The sequence below is a fragment of the Triturus cristatus genome, chromosome 3_1 (genome assembly GCF_964204655.1).
Source record: "Triturus cristatus chromosome 3_1, aTriCri1.1, whole genome shotgun sequence".
Lineage (NCBI taxonomy): Eukaryota > Metazoa > Chordata > Amphibia > Caudata > Salamandridae > Triturus > Triturus cristatus.
The window spans coordinates 239,002,785-239,016,363 of record NC_140583.1 but is presented as its reverse complement, the minus strand read 5'-3'; the positions used below and the strand labels follow the sequence as shown (position 1 = coordinate 239,016,363).

The window sequence follows — 13,579 nt, the reverse complement described above, 5'->3', positions numbered from 1 at the left end:
ATTTTTTATAAATGTAAGCGGAAGTCTACCCTGGCTGAGTACAGAGAATAACTTCAAACTTACACTTTCGTGCAGCACCCAGAATGCAATAGGCTATCACACAAAAGTCTAGGACTTAAATCGGTGTCCATAATGACTGAGAAGGAGGTGGTCTTCCTACATCTACAGTCCTTCAAAGAAGACAAATGCAACAGAGAAAGTTCTGGCTGAAACAGGTCATGGACTGAACTAACTGGTAGCCTTACTTTACAATGTGCTGTTGCCTATTATTCTTTGTTTTAGCATAGTTAAGAGGTGTTTATTCTGTCAGTAGTCACTGAATCGACAGAGAAAATCGACAGAGACATCATTTCTGAGAGTGTAACTAACCAGGCATTGTAAACTGAAGTCTCTACCACAGTTAGTTTGGTGTACTTTGAGTTCGATTACGCATACATCATGGATGACTAGGGGGCCTAAAGTGCCACCCATTCAACTAGTGCGGTTTTCTTCCAAGAGATCCTAGAAACATGTGGATGCCAGATCTTTGTAGAATGAATAGCATGCTTGGTTATAAATTCAGGAAAGTTTAGAGAAGTCCTATAGGTCATTGGGTCACTACACATTAGTTCAGTCTCCCAATTACTGAAGAGTGGACCGCAACCCTCTGTTTCAGGCTCCTCCTGAGAATAATTTAGAACCCTTGGGGTTGGCAAATATCAGGAATGAGACGAAGAGTCGACATTGTTTCTTCAGCTCAATTAACTTTGCATTCAAGTACATGCAGATTTTTTGTTTTTTTAACAGTATAGTCTCAGGACTGGAAGTCTGGATGGATGCAGATGTAAGCTGAAATACCAGGGCTGGGCGACCTCTGTGGGCTGACCAACTCGTCCCCGCAGGGGACTCTCATTAGAGGGCGGCCCCTTTAGTGCCACAGGATGGCACACTGGACAGGCTAGTGTCCAGAGACCGCTTTGGGGTCCCGCTCCTAACTTCTTTCCGGGGTGGGGGACGGGAAGAGGTATAAGTCCCTCCCCCGCCCACCTGGCGGCCTCAGCCCCAGGCGTTTTCCGCAGGGACTTAGCTAAGGTTGCGGCCAGGCAGTGGTCTTGTCCAACTAATGTGATAATGTTAAGGGTTGCAAGCATGCACCAAGAGGTGGATCCTCAAGACCATCCAGGACAGACAAAAACACCCGCCCTATAGCCAGGGAGCCAGGCATTTGTGGAGTGCCAGCTAACTAGGGGGTTGCTGTGCAATAAGCTGAGGGGAACATGGGGTCAGAGCAAAATTTGGATACAATGATTGAAGAAGGATTGTGTTGGCGTTCCCACTGCTCAAGAAGGGACAAGTATTTGTTCATGTTGTTGCCCCTCTTACACGGCAGGTACATGAGGACACCCGTGCTTAACGTCTCATATCCCATGACAGGATAGTCACCAATGGGGGGAATGGCAATGGCCATGGACATGCCTTGCCAGGACAGGGATAGCCACCACACTAACTGGAGCCTCTAAGGAAGATAAATGTTGGAAACACAGACCGGGTGTGCTGGGCCCAAAACCCCTCACCAAAGCTGCGGGGGGCATCAAGCTGTCAGGTGTCTTTGAGGGACGGGCAAGGGCATTAAAGGGCTCTAGTGCGTGACACAGCATTTGCAGAGGTGCAGAAGGATCCCAGCGGATCCACCAAAAGGACTACAGCATGGGTCACAGGTGGATAGCAGGGACCGGGCATCTGTGACCTGTCGAAGGTTCAGCAAGCAGGGTAGGCTGCGTAAGTTGGCATGTTACGAAAGGGCGCAGTGTCTAATAAACCGGCCCCATACACTTATTCCCTCAAACATGTTGTGACACCATTCTATGTTTGTCAGGGATCAATCGAAAAGAACTGTGAAATTGTCTGGTCAATGTGGCGAAGTAATGCACCCTAGAAGAAGACCACGAGGTGCAAATTAGCAACCAGTTGGGGACAGGTGAACTTTAGTGGTCTAAATTCACCCCCGGCTCCCGTGGCATGGAACTCGGTCGGGGAAGGCGATTGAGCCTGCGCGCAGGAGGTTCATCTGCGTTATGCGTAAATTCTCTGAGCAGAGGGGATTTGGCTTCATTAGACATGGGTGCTACACGCCAAATTCACAGGGTGTGTTGAGGACGATGGGGTACATCTGTTCAGTATAAGCATGGACCTGTTCTTGCTGGATAGGGGAGAGGCCCTAGAAATAGCAGGATGTAAGTAGGAATGCCGGCCTTGGTGGGGGGCCATGGCTGTGACGGTCGCCACACCCAGGGCTGTGGCGGAGTTACAGGGCGATCCAGAGGCGGAAAGGTACTCAGAGGTACCCTCTTCAGGAGCACAAAGGGTGCTGAGGCCTAATATCCCCAGGAAGTCTTTGCGGTGGACCCTGAGGTGCGACAGCGCCCCGTCTGTCCTACGGGCGGTTGGAAACCTGAACAACCGGGGGTCGCTTTAACGCTCCGCCCCTCGTAGGGGGGGGCGTGAGTAAGGAGGTGGAACGATGGTTCACCGGAAGTGGGAGGGTCTATCCCCTCAACACAACCGCTAAGCACCGATTGGCTAAGGCCACGGTGCAAGTTGGCCCATCAGGTGGTAGGCCACGAGGGGCGTCTTGCCTTTGGATCGCCTGTAAGATAACCCACCATGTTGGCATATTTGGTATGCTAATAAACCTGCAGCAATTTTCTCCACCAAAAAATTGTCGTGTCTGATTATTTATGTTGCCTGTATGTTGCTGCGTGAGGGCTGGTGAGTGTGGCCGATATTGGAACTATGTGGGCTGACCGACTCGTCCCCGCAGGGGACCATCATAAGAGGGCGGCACCTTTAGTGCCACAGGATGGCACACTGGACAGCCTAGTGTCCGGAGACCCCTTCGGGATCCCGCTCGTCACTTCCGGCCGGGGTGGGGAATGGGGAGAGGTATAAGTTCCTCCCCTGCCCACCTGTCGGCCTCTTTGTCCCTCACCCTGACGCTGTTTACCTCCCTACCGCTTACCCGGTGTAATCAGGGTGGGGGGAGAGGAATTTCTAATCTTCCTCTTTTGTGTTGCAGGCGGAGTTACAGGGCGATCCAGAAGCGGAAAGGTACTTAGAGGTACCCTCTTCAGGAGCACAAAGGGTGCTGAGGCCTGATATCACCAGGAAGTATTTGCGGTGGCCCCTGAGGTGTGACGGCGCCCCATCTGTCCTACGGGCGATTGGAAACCTGTACAAACGGGGGTCGCTTGAACGCTCCGCCCCTCGTGGGGGGGGCGTGAGTAAGGAGGTGGACCGACGGTTCACCGGAAGTGGGAGGGGCTATCCCCTCACCACAACCGCTAAGCACCGATTGGCTAAGACCACGATGCAAGTTGGCCCATCAGGTGGTAGGCCGCGACGGGCGGCTTGCCTTTGGATCGCCTGCAAGATAACCTACCATGTTGGCATTTTTGGTATGCTACTAAACTTGCAGCAATTTTCTCCACCAAAAAATTGTCTTGTCTGATTATTTAGGTTGCCTGTATGTTGCTGCGGGAGGGCTGGTGAGTGTGGCCGATATTGGCACTATGACTCTCACGGGATTGTCATCAACGAGTTCTGGGTACCATGGCCCAGCTGCCTCTTAATGGCTTCTTTGCCCTTGCCTTCTTGTCCTGTGTCTCACCCTTCCTTCTGGCGAGCATAGCGCTTCACCCTAGTCGGCTCCCCCACGATGTCTAACTTCCACCCACTCCTTCCTGTGAAACACGGTACTTTCTCCTGCCCCTTACCTTATCCCTTCTCCACCTCTCATGCCCCGCCCCCCGCTCTGACGGGAGGCCTGCGCAGAGGAGCTGTTCTGTCTCCCTGGTAAGGGGAGGCGGGAGCGCAGAGAGAGGAGGCAGGCCTTCATATTTCTGCAGGGCGAGGGAGGAGAGAAACAGCTGCTCTGGGAAAGGAAGGAGGCTGTGAACTGACAGCGGGGACTGGGAGTTGCAGTGACAATAATACGGGGACCTACACATTAACGAGCAGAGGACATGGCTCGAGGGTCAGGCAGGCGTTCAGGTAAGCCTGCTGCCGCCGACGCCAAACGCTCGCCCCACTGCGTACTCTGCGCGCGGCTCATTGTCAGCGCTGCATACGTGGGACAGGTGCAGCGAGCTGCTCAGCGCACAGGATGCTCCGTGCCTTAGCCGGGATGCTCGCGCCGGTACCCGCTGCTGCAGAGGCCTCGGAGGGTGGGAGGTGCTGTGCTCGGCGCCAAGACTGACCTCAGCTGCTTTCTCGGGGTGTTCGAGATGCTAAAGACACGCTCAGCCGGTCTCACTTCCCGGTTCGAGCCTCTCTCTGGGAGCCTGCACTGCAGAGTCCTCCAGCGGTGCAGCCCCTCCGCTGCTCCCAGTGCGGACTCCTAGGCTCCGGCAGGGGCGCCGTCTGGACCAGGGATCGTGTGACCCACCAGACAGTGGCTGGACCCTAGACGGCCCGGAGCCCACTTTATTCCCGCAGATGCGTCTGCAGTAGTCCGTGTAGGAAGAGAGCATGTCTCAGAACGATGACACCCATCACACGCCCGTCCTTGTGTTTTATACAAAGGGTAGCGCCTGGGCACTTCATAGGTGCTACATAGGGTGCACCAATGGGGTTCACTTTAGTATTAGCCTCTGATATAAACAATCGATTCCCATTGCATATGAGACTCAAACCATATACATAGCATCAGTGGGCACCCCCACCCCTAGCTTCAGATGTTATATGTACATCGTGCCAATAGGTATTGCATTTTACATCAGCTAATGTGTACATGGAATCAATGGGGATCATTTGATTGTCAGATGTTACATATGTGTATATATATATTAGCAATCGATATTGATTATTAGCTTCAGATAGCTCTGCATAGTATCTATTAATGAGCATCACCTAAACATTAGCTTCATATATTATGTATGGGTAGTAACAATGGGCGTTAGATAAAGATGTACATGGTATATACATAGTAGCAATGGATTATTATTCTATACATAGACGTTGCTCGAATGTTAGCATCAGATGTTGCATACAATGTATCAAGTGGACGTAACTCAAATATTAGCTTAAATATGCTATACATTGTATTAATTAGTATGAAATAGTATCTTTTTGTGTTCTATACATTATATTAGTGGATAGTATTCGAATGTTAGATTCATATGCTATATATTTTTGGGTTGCATTAGAACGTTTGGCATTATTCACATACCTGTATTTGAGTGTTACTTTAATATTAACGTATAGTATTCTATACATTGCATCAATGAATAACCACACAAAGCACCGACCCTGCAATGCGAGGGACTAGTCGCGCCTACACATTTTTGCTTCATAGAAAGCATACGGCACAGCAGTGTATTTATTTACATTAACATAACAGCTGTACACCAGCGGTTTCATGGTGCAGTCACGTTTTTTATTTAACCAACAAAGATATATGAACAGCTGGGATTGTAAAATAATACTTATTTCAGCGATAATGCCCTCCGTCAAGGGCATTATTGTTTCATAACGACCTTACATGCAGTTGCACATTTTGAGCAAAGCCAAGGTTCTTTGGGTCACAGGGCTGCGCGCGGAAGGTACCCTGCATGTGCGTAACGATTGCAGCGTATCACAATATAGAATCTTTTCTCGTTGTTTCCTGAAAAACGTGAGAAGGAGCCAAAACAATGGCCTGTTGCGAACTTCGATTGGCTGCTGCAGAGGGTGCGTCACTTCAACCTGTACATTATTCGACAGGGGTTTTGGTATATGATCAGTTGTAAAGCAACGTGACTGAAATCCCCATTGTATACTGTGCTTTGCTGATGGTTATGGATATTACAGACATGGCACGCTTCACATCCCACACAGAATACCACAGCCGTGTGGTGGGTAACGAAACGGTAGTCTGAGCGTTCCCGCCATGGCGGCCTCTCCAAGTGGCGGCTGCTGTTTTTAGCCACTGCTGCACCATTATTCATCCGAGTTGTCTGTGGGGCATCGTTTTTTTCATCTTTGCTGAAAATACCTCTTTTTTTGCGTGGGTCATGGAGGTCACGCGGAGTACGCCAGCAGTACGCGCCCTCAAGGGATGGTATGTTTACAGTTCAGAAGACATTATCTTCAGTCACAGTCCGGCAGGTTTACCAGATACATATTTTGGACGAGGTTATATTATGTTTATTGCAAAAACACCACAGGCCATACTTGACCTAAAAGTGAGGAACAAATGTGATGTGTTTGTTGTTCATTGTGGAATTGCTCTAACTATATTGGGAGGCTGTGCATGTCGTTTCTTGTCATTACAGTGAGTCTGTGCTCGGGAGATAAGACATTGTTATACAATTACCCCCCCAGAAAGTTGAAGGCACTTGTAATTGTAATGCTGTGGTACATGCAGGGATGGGCTAAAGGCAGCAGTGTCACCTTGTGTCTTCTGTCAGTCACCTGCTTTTTGCAAGAGTCCCTTGCACAAAGTGTGGATGACCAGCCAGGGGCAGCCAGCCAACAGAGGCAGACTCTTTTGCACGCCCAGTTTGTTGATTGCGTTGGTGGTGTCGTTCACGTAATTACCATATCTAATATCAAGTGTTGTGTAGGACATGGAGTGGAGAATGTATATTACGTCACAATTGACTGGCATATCAGTGGCATCCTAAGGATTTGCAGGGGGCTCGGTTAGATATATTTTTGGAGACCTTGTTTGAAATACCTTTGAAGGTAATACCACTTTTGGCTCATTCAAGCCCTCCTGAATCCCAAAAATATTGAATTATATGTTAAACCTTCAGAAACGGGGTTTGGAGGGGACACAAAAGCTGCAAAAAAACAAACTTCCTGGAAGAGCCCATCTGGCGATTTCCCACTGGTCCTCCCCTGGGCCATGCTGGTGGCTTGTGTTGGAGTGTGTCCTGTCCCCCGATTATGTTCCTGAGGTCCTGGAACCCTTGACTGGTGTCTGAATGTACTCCTCCTGCCTAACCTTAAGGACAGGGGACTTAGAAATAATTTGTAACTTTTTTGCTTAGAGAACCATTGACAGACCGGGACCAACCTGCCAGTGGAACCACCTAGGGTGCATCGCTGGCGGACCTGACTTTGCCATAGCCCACCTTGGTTTGCAGCTGCAGTTTCATCAGCGCCGCAGAAGATGGAGCCAGAGACCTACAGGGCATGAAAACGTCAGCTTTTCACACTTAAACTAATGGTTTTGTGAGGCTCCTCCCAACGCTGGAATCTGTTGGCACCGCTTCCTGTGCCCTCAGTGCAATCCCATGGCCTGCTCTCACTGAAGGCTGATGATGTCAGGAGGTAACTTTACCACCAGGAAAAACTTGGTCCCTTGTATCCGACCCTCGCTCCTTTGCAGTCAGCCTGAAAACTTACCCTTGTCCGTGTCTAGTGCGACCCGTTGCACTCTGTTGGTGCTTTGCACCTTTTGGTGCAATTTTTATTAAAAACTATCAACATTTATATCTCAGGTTCCCATTATTGGAGTTTTTGTTGTTTTGGTGTCATTTGTTTCATTTAATTATTGGCAACTGCAGGTATCTTGCCATGGTAAACAAGGTCAGAGTGAAAAGTTAAGGCCGGTAGCAATAGAGAACGGGTAAGATACAGAAACTAGGTTGGAAAGTGGAACGTTTTTTACCTTCTGACTGAGAGACTTTTTTAAAAGTTGAAAATCCTCATCTGGGCACAGCATCAGGGTGTGACCGAGATGGGTTTCATGAGACTGGATACCTGTTGGATGAAAACCTAGTAAAGCTGTTGACTTTTGGCAGGAAAGCTCAGTCGGAGAAATTCGCACCCCGGGAAGGTCCCTCATTGTCCTGATACATTTAGTATCTTCTCTCGGTGAAGATTTTCCACCTTCAGACTTAAAAACTTTTTGGGAAGTCAAACATTTTTCAGCGGGCCAAACAGCAAGTTGAGTCTAACCGGTGATGCGATATTAGCGGTTGTGGCTCAGAGGCAGTCCTTTGGTACCCTCTGGTTCTTTTTGGAAAAAGTTTAGAAGTGTCCAGTTTAGCAGTTCTTGTAGAGGAGAGAGTCAGTCCAGTCTTCATGAGCCAAGAGTCAAGGACCTTATGGACACCCCTTGGGGGTTAGGACACATCTCCCAGAAGCCTCCAGCAGGATTCAGAACAAATCCAGTTGAATCTGGTTAGCTGGGCTTAGCAGAGTCTTGAGCTTCTTGCAGCTTTTGTGTTCCTGTAGCTTACCATAAGGTTAGCCAACTGGCCCTTGGGGACCACTCTTCTGTCCTGAGTACAAGTTGGAGCAGGCCCAGCCCATTGGTCTCTCTCCACAGGTTACAGTAAGTGTAGTCCTTCTTCTGTCTAGCTTGTGGGTAAGGGTGACTCCCTAAGCAATAGGGAAAACATCCTAGGGGCAACCCTACCCATTTTGACATAATCGCCTGGTGATTTGGCCCAAAACAATCCTGCAGTGCCCTGCTCTATCAAAACTCAGCATGACAGAATCTTTCTCCCTTTGGACAGAGCTCTTTGCTCACACCACTGAGGTGTATCTAGGAAAATGAACTCCCCCTGTGAAAGTAGTTCTGCAATAAGTTTTCTCGCCACTGGGATTGGGGCCGCGGTGTCTACTTGATAATGGCAGTATCAGGCCTAGGTGCGAGTTATAGCTGCCCCTTTGAAGCTTGTACAATTGGTGACCACATCCCAAAGGCCATCCTGTCAGGAGGAGGTCACACCTCCTCCCAGCCAAGGACCTTTTGTTCTCTCTCCTAAGAGCAGTTCATACCTCCCAGCAGACTGCCTAGTGATAGTTGGGGATTATCTCTGATAAGGCTACTAGAGGCATTTAGTCTGGAAAATGCAATACAAAAATAGTGACATTTCCAAAATAGAAATTTAAAATCCAACTTTACCATCAGATTGGATTTTAAATTCCTATTAATTTGAGTCCTTGAATCATGGTTCTAACCATTCCCGAACTGTATTTATACATTATAAGGTGCTATAATGTAACCCAGTGTTTTCCTATGGAGAGCCAACCTTGCCACAATAAAAACGTCTTTGGAGATTTTTCACTGCCCAAAAATGTAAAACTTAAATACTTATTTCCTACTTTTTAAGAGACTACCATTGGGGTGACGTACAAGTAGGCCCGGGTGGAATTTTTATTTCCTGCCAGCGGAATCCAAGGAATTTGATAATTCTGCGTTACACTTGTAATGCAGAATGACTGATAGATTTTGCCTCTCCACCGGCGGAATTAATCTGCAATAAAATTAGTGTTTCTAAACAGGGAACAGTCCCTCTATGTTTAAAAATAACTGCAGATTAAAGTTTGTTCTGCAGTGATTTTTAAACATAGAGGGACTGCTCCCTCTTGCAGCCCTGTTTAGAAATGACTGCAGTGCATACCCCATGGCGCCCTTATATTCTCTGCAGTAATAACTGCAGAGTAGGTAAGGGTACCAAGGGGAATGCACTGCAGTAATTGTTACTAACCAGTTTATAGTGGCTGCAGCATGACTACTTCATCTGATAGCGCCTTGGCCAAGCCTCCTGCATCCCCGCCTTGGTAGAGTAACCAATTGTTGACTCAAAGTTTGTAAACTAGTATTTGATGTTAACTATCCTCAGACAGCAACAACTCTGGAAATCACTTTTAGAGAGCGCTGCAGCACCTCCCGTTTGGAATGTGCTGCCACCTCCTATCCATATGACTCATGAATTCTTGTACATTAGGAAGAAATAAAAAAATATCATTTTATGTTACATTTCTTTGAGTTGTTAACTCTGCTGCTTTTTATGAATATTTTGTACAGTTTTTTAATGTTTTTTACATTTATTGTTTTGTTTTATTGTTTAAAGCACTCCAATACCATTGGAAAGGTCCATATTAGAATGTGCTAAATAAATAAATAGTCCTCTCAATTTTGATATTTAATTTCAGAGCTAATTGAGTTTAGTAGATCTTGCATATTATGCATTCTATTCACAGCCGCCTGTAAGTCATGTAGGTGCCACTTAAAAAAGTCCTTCCTCAAATAAACATTCAGACAGGCACATCGAAGTCGTTGCTGATGTAATGTTGGTAGTGAAATCCACACAGCGCTTATATTGTGTTAGTCTAGTTCAAACATCAGAAAGTGTTGACCCCTTTTATTAGACTAACTAGACTCTATAGTCCAAAAGTTGTCTTCATCAGAAACTATTTAATGGTTTTCGAGATGTGCACCAAAGAAGATTTTAATCATGCCATTTTAGCATACAATACTTGATGAGAGCATTAAAGCAAGTTGCTGTTGGATGATGGTGACCTATCCTTGGTCTGTGATACATCCTGAAAAGCATTTTTGGCATCTTTCAGAAATATATACTCGCGCCCAAATGAAGGAACCTGCATATTCTTGGAAATAATGGGTTGATGGAGTGTTTTGCTTTGTGAAACCTGTAGATTGTTGCCTTTTTAGCAGCGTACAGTTTAAATATATAATTCCAAGAGCACAACCTTAACCTTATTGAGTTGCGGCACTGCCGCACCCCGCCTTGACTAACTAAAGCTGACTATCTAGGAGTAAGAATAGTCTAAAAGGTCTTCCTAAAGGACAAATGATTTTAAATCAGAAAGTGAAGCTGGGGAGACAAATTCCTGAGTTGGAGCCAGAACAAAAGATCAGTTTCTATCTTGGCACCAATTAGCAAAGAATGGCTCAACAAAAATGATCCGTGCGCTATAGAATATCTTTATTTTTAACAATTTAAGAGCTGGGAAAGGAGAAGGCCAAAAATGCATTTGTGAACAACAGATCTACCAACTCACACGGTGTCCCTGTGTGCCACATGACATCGGCTCTCTTCACATGGTCACCCGGTGAGGAGGCGATAGCACACGGTGCCAGGAAAAACAAGCTGGAAACCACTGCACAGAGTGGATTTCCAGCTCGTTTTTTTTGTTTTTTGAGGCTTTTTATAAGCCAACATCGATTATGGGGTGTGACTATACGCCAGGACCACGGCAGGCTTGTTTTTAGGAGGAGGTTTTTTTTGGTGGGAGACCACGCAGGAGTGCCTCCTAGGCAGTTCTGGGCACAAGACCACGCCTCCTCCTCACAAGGTCAATTTTTTCTTAAGGTTGGCAGGTCTGGAACAATACTGAGCACCTATCAAATAGAGGCCTATATAATGCTCTCAGCTGAGGAGCTGAATGTTCCTATCTCCCAAAAACCTGTTCAAATGTGTGCTATAAGAGTTTGACCTAGCACAAGAACAGTGGTCCCTAGTATAATAATAAACTAAACTAATATTAACAGGATTAAATGGTATTTATTTGTAGAATACCAAAACATATTTTCCAACGGCACAGTGAGTGCTAGTGAAAAACGTGCTCAGAACTCTCTTACGTGTGATACATGTGTGATCAAAGTTATCATTGTGCTTATGAATTATTCAAGATCAGCACGACCCATGTTTTAGGGTCCACAGCAGTGGATGGTGTTTTAATCCCTTGAAGTATGTGGAATCATCGTCAGGACTCTTAATACTCGAGCCCGACAGGAGAGATGCAGTGGAAGTCAGAGAAGCATTCGGTTAGGCTTCAGTTGCCTGGAAGGCAGCCGGTTGATGTGAAGCCGTGGCAGAGAGTTTAGTCAGGGTGATTGTCCTGACTAAGAGAGGAGGGGTTGTAGCAACCTGGAACCCTAGCGTCCCCACTCTGGCTCTTCCATCTTATTGCAGATCTTATAGTCGAGGTGTATGTGTGCAGTCGGCAGCACCACTTTCTTATTCAACATTTTTGGGAAAGCGATCGTACCATGGACCCACCCCACTCCTCCGTGGAACCAGGGGCACTCTCTAATTCCTGTGGCACCTCGCCTACAGTGTCCGCATCTCTGGACATTCTCCAAAGTCGGGCCGGCATAACCATGAGACATTACATTGCAGACTTTTATGCTAATTCACCACCACGGTCTTTACACCAACCAGCTGGTTTCTTCACCATCAACACCTAACCGAGTGCTCCTCTGACCTCCATTTCATCAACCCTGTAGGGCTTCAAAATTAAGAGTCCTGATGATGATCCAACATCCTTCAAGGGATCGATACCAAGCCTTGTCAGTCAGTCTGTATATAACTTTATTCCAAAGGGTTTCATATGGATCAGTACTCGGTCAGGGAACATTTATGATCACTGTAATCCATGGATTGGTAATTTCGGACTGAAATTTACATCTCTGTTAGGTGGCACTGGGCTTTGAAATATTGCAATCTTTCATTTTGAATATTTGGCTTTGGGTTGAAACTGGGGCCTCTATTTTGACACAATTGCCTTGTTGTCAGTTTCTTATTGTTAGATACTTGTTCTTTGGATCCCTATCAGATAAAGCGTTTAGTGCATGCTACGCTATTTACAAGGTCAGTGGTAATAGTATTGGATTTAGCTACAGGATGAAGATGGTTGTATGTCAAAATATTGACTACAAAAATAATGTGGTAATTGACTGCAAAAATATTATGGTACAAAAATGACAATGTCAAAATATCAACATCCGTAATATCACATTTCATGCATGCAATTTAAAGTACAAAGATATAGGGTGTGATTTAGATCTTGGCAGACGAGTTACTCCGTCACAACGGTGATGGATATCCCATCCGCTGAAATATAAATCCCATAGGATATAATGGGATTTATAGTTCAGTGAATAGGATATCCATCACCGCTGTGATGGAGTAACCCGTCCACCAAGATATAAATCAGACCCATAGTAATACAAAATATAACTGTGAAAATTATTTAAATTATTATATTAGAATATACTTAATAAGTAATGTATTGTATTTTATTAAAACATCTAAACCCAAATACTTAAATATATATATGTTTGTATGTAGGAAAAAAAAACATTAGTTGTATGTAATATAAACATGCGTTTTACATTTTTACAAGATGTTAAACTGCAATCAATTCCAAAAAATATATACATTTTTTACACACGTTTATTTATTCTTATGATATAAATGTCAACAAATATTTTATTTACATACATAATGTTAGAAGTAAAAAAAGCGACATTTCTCTTCATTAATTTATTTTAAATGCAAAAATAAAATATAAAGATATGTTATTGTCATTAAATATTATAATTTTAAAATATATGTATAAATTAATATTCTTCAAATATTCTTAGCTTTTAAAAGGTGTTAAATATTGATTTCTTTAGGAAAATGTGGTCAGAAATAATGTTAATATCCCTATATGTCAAATAAAAAATTGCACAGTACAACAGAAATGTGAAAAAAATAAATATATATATATATATATATATATATATATATATATATATATATAGTTCCACAAGTTGCCCCTAGAGCAAGGATGCACTCGAACAGCAGCTTGCTTGTGAAAGCCTTTATTTCAACAAAAACTGCAACCTGCATTCCAATAAAGTTTCAGCCTGATGCATTTCAGAGCTCCTTGCTCCTTTCTCAAAGGCTCAACACTGAGTTTCACAAGCTGACACACCTTTGAATAATTAATTCCCCGCCCTCTAATGAGCTTTGCCTTCTGGGATCTGTAGTGTGTGCCAAAAAATACCTGCCCAAATGGGTGCTGTGTC

General features: G+C 45.3%; 1 protein-coding gene across 1 annotated transcript in view; it reads left to right on the top strand.

Annotated features, from left to right (window-relative positions):
* The first annotated feature begins 3,898 nt into the window (after positions 1–3,898).
* OTUD7A (OTU deubiquitinase 7A) overlaps positions 3,899–13,579 on the top strand; it is a 1,294,251-nt gene continuing 1,284,570 nt past the window's right edge. Inside the window, exon 1 of the mRNA XM_085643760.1 lies at positions 3,899–4,029. The gene's annotated coding sequence lies outside the window, so the exon portion shown is untranslated. The remainder of the gene's footprint in view (positions 4,030–13,579) is intronic.